This window comes from Garra rufa, unplaced genomic scaffold, assembly GCF_049309525.1.
Source record: "Garra rufa unplaced genomic scaffold, GarRuf1.0 hap1_unplaced_001, whole genome shotgun sequence".
NCBI lineage: Eukaryota > Metazoa > Chordata > Actinopteri > Cypriniformes > Cyprinidae > Garra > Garra rufa.
Genome location: NW_027394276.1, coordinates 6,688,430 through 6,691,481, shown reverse-complemented (window position 1 = coordinate 6,691,481; position 3,052 = coordinate 6,688,430). Strand labels below are relative to the sequence as shown.

General features: G+C 36.3%; 1 long non-coding RNA gene across 1 annotated transcript; it reads right to left on the bottom strand.

Moving 5' to 3' along the window:
• Positions 1 to 815: 815 nt before the first annotated feature.
• Positions 816 to 3,051, bottom strand: LOC141302337 (uncharacterized). Its single transcript, XR_012342365.1, has 6 exons — positions 2,964 to 3,051; positions 2,387 to 2,452; positions 1,914 to 2,030; positions 1,715 to 1,779; positions 1,420 to 1,634; positions 816 to 1,335 (listed from the first exon to the last, which is right to left on the bottom strand). It is a non-coding gene; the product is annotated as an uncharacterized lncRNA (long non-coding RNA).
• Between the last annotated feature and the right edge of the window lies 1 nt (position 3,052).

The following is a 3,052-nucleotide window of genomic DNA, read 5'->3' as shown; positions in this document are numbered from 1 at the left end:
AAGACACCAGTTTAAACAATCAATACATATTGTGACACTTCTTTGTACTATCACACAATGTCAGTGTGTCATTCAGTAAGACAAGGTACAGACCGTGTGGTTTATGCAAAAGCTATACAATTCATGCAATGCAAAGGATCATAATATAAAAGACATCATTTGTATCTTTGTCAAATATTCCTCATCTTTGTCCATCTTTGCAAAACATCAGTAATGTGCATGCTCATCTTATTTATTATACAGTACAGGATTGATGTTGATCTTTCCCTGGTCCATCACCCTCAGCTGTGCATAAAGTGCCTGTAGCAATATACTGTAGTCCATGCAGTCTCTTCTAATGAATCTTTCAGCCTTCCCTTCATGTATTGAATGTCATTAATATGACCAAATGTCGCATCTTGATTAAAACACTCATGGTAATTATGTGTATTGTTTACACAATTAAATGGTGTATTTACCAAACATTCCTAATAAAGAATATTTACCATACTTTATTATCCAATACTTTGTGCTACATCATAAAGACAGCTAAAGTAGCCTATTAAGACAAATGATATTCAAGAGAAATAAAAATGGGTTATGTTAAAACCATATTATTTTAACCAGATGAAGCCTCCCAAATGCATGCATGGTTAAATGTCTTGAGCATCATAGAATCACATTCAGTTTCCTGCTCATCATCAGAGCTCTCTTGGTTTTCTTCCTCTTGCTTGCTTATCCATATCCCTATCTTAATAATCTCCTTCCATGTCATGAACAATTTGAAGTTGTTATCCAGCACACTACAGTACAACTGACGGACAAAAGACATGTGACCAATTTAAATCATATCACTTTATTGTCACAATACCATGATCACAAGTGTACAGGTGGTGACATTTTTTTGTGAAAACTGCAGCATGAAAGTATAGACAACAAATGCTCAATGCAGGCAACACACACATATAAGGGACTCAATACAGGTAGAGAACAATAAGGTAAATAGTATGCTATACAGAGAGCATGAAATTAAAACAATAATCACAGTACGCATACCTTTGCAGTGCAGTGTGGAATGAATCAGTTCAAACAGAATGTCATGGTGCAGAATAATAGCGAGTTAGAGTCCAGACAGTGCAACTGATAGAGAGCAGTGCATATGAGCTTGATGTGCTGTGTATTGTTTCTGGTATAAGTTCAGTGCAGTCTAATTGCCTGTGGAAAAATGTGTCTGCTGGTGCAGGTTCTGCAATAACTTCTGCCTGATGGTAACGATGAGAAAAATCCATGGCTCTGGTGGCTGGAGTCTCTGATGGTCCTCTATGCTTTCCTCACACACCAACTGATGTAAATATCCTGGAGGGACATAACATGTATTTAGGGTGTTGTAAATTAATAAACAATATATATCTTTATTTTTAATTGTTGCATTGGACTTACCATTGATTCTTGTTGGAGATATGAGCCAAATGGATCCCTTCACAACTATTTTGCAGTTGTCATTTGTGAAGTTTACTTTTACGGGCCGTAACATCTGAGCTGTCACAGTAGAATTGTTCAGGAATGCAGTCCTCATCGCAGTTTACTGGCGGTTTCAGGCTGCAATGCTGCATCTGGTGGCCATTGAATTGATATGGTCAACTGGCTTCACCCTCCTTCAAACAAACAAAACAATAAGTCAACAATAATTCCAGAGAAATAGTGTTGATGAATAGGTGCAGGTGTTAGTACTCACCATATTTGGCCAATCCTGCCCAAATTCCAGAGATGATAGCACAGTTGATTTGCCAATTCTAGGAGCTATAAAAAAAAAAAAAAAAAAGTGCATGTGAAAAATGGTAACGGCTGTCTTTTGAGAGATTAACATCCATTGCTATACCCCATATAACCCTAACCCCAACCCGTATAACTACATTGCTTGAATACATACATACCAGTAGAAATGTGCAAATTTTCAGCTCTGTGTTTGGGCACAAGAAGACCATGTTCATTCCTCATTCATCAGGACTGGCTTGCCGGGACTGATTTTCTTTGCTTTTTTTGGTCTTCATCTTTAAAACAATACAATATTTATTGACCCAATTTTTAATTATTATTGTTGTTTAAACATATAAATTAAGCAGTTATAATTATATACTTCAAACTCAAGTTCCCGGGCAACTCTAGCAGTCTCCTGAGTTCATCTGTATACATTTCTATTCAGAGTCTGAGAAAAGGCCATCATGCAAACTCTAAGCTTCTATTTTTCAACAGAGCACAAACTAATGTGTTAAGTGAGGGAGTAAAGAAATAAGATGAAGAGAAATAGGCAGAATTGTGTAAGTTTAACAGAATGAGAAGCAAGCAGCATTAGAAAAAAAAAATTATTTAACAGCAAACTAAAATGAATTATTTTAAATATGATTACCTGCTGATGGTTTTGTTGTAAGCAGTTTAAACGCCTCTTCACACCAAGGATGAGTCCACACCGCAGCTATTTGACATAAAATGACAGAAACAATATGGTTGGAATCTCTTTCAGAATTTTTTTTTCCAGATGTTGAACAATGAAAACATTGACAGCCAATCAAAATCCACCACACAAATAGCCTGAGCATTTAAATGCAGACAACATAACTGCAGCATACGCTTATGATAAAAAGAATGTTATTTTCTGTTAGTGTGAAATATAAACAATTAAAATAGTCATTATAATTCTTGCTCTTGGTGTGAACAGCTTTAAGTGATCTGATTTGGCCAAATTAACTGAAGGTCTGATTTCTCACATGACTAGTTAGAGATGGGAGTGAGTGTTGACTAGAGGAGAAATAAAAAAAATAATCAGTAGACATGCAAGGCTTGGTAAATTGTATTAGTTATTAATATTTCGACATGACACTTTGTTGGTTGGTGTTTCTGATGGGGCTGTAGGGTATGTACAGATGCTGTGCAAAATGTAACTGCAGTACAGTTCAGTCCAGGTGCTCAGACCAACATTGACATACCATTGGAATGTTTGCCTTTGCTTTTGGTCTTTTCCAGAAATGCACAACATGGCCCAATTCAAATCCCATGACAGGCCTTCCTTTGGTCT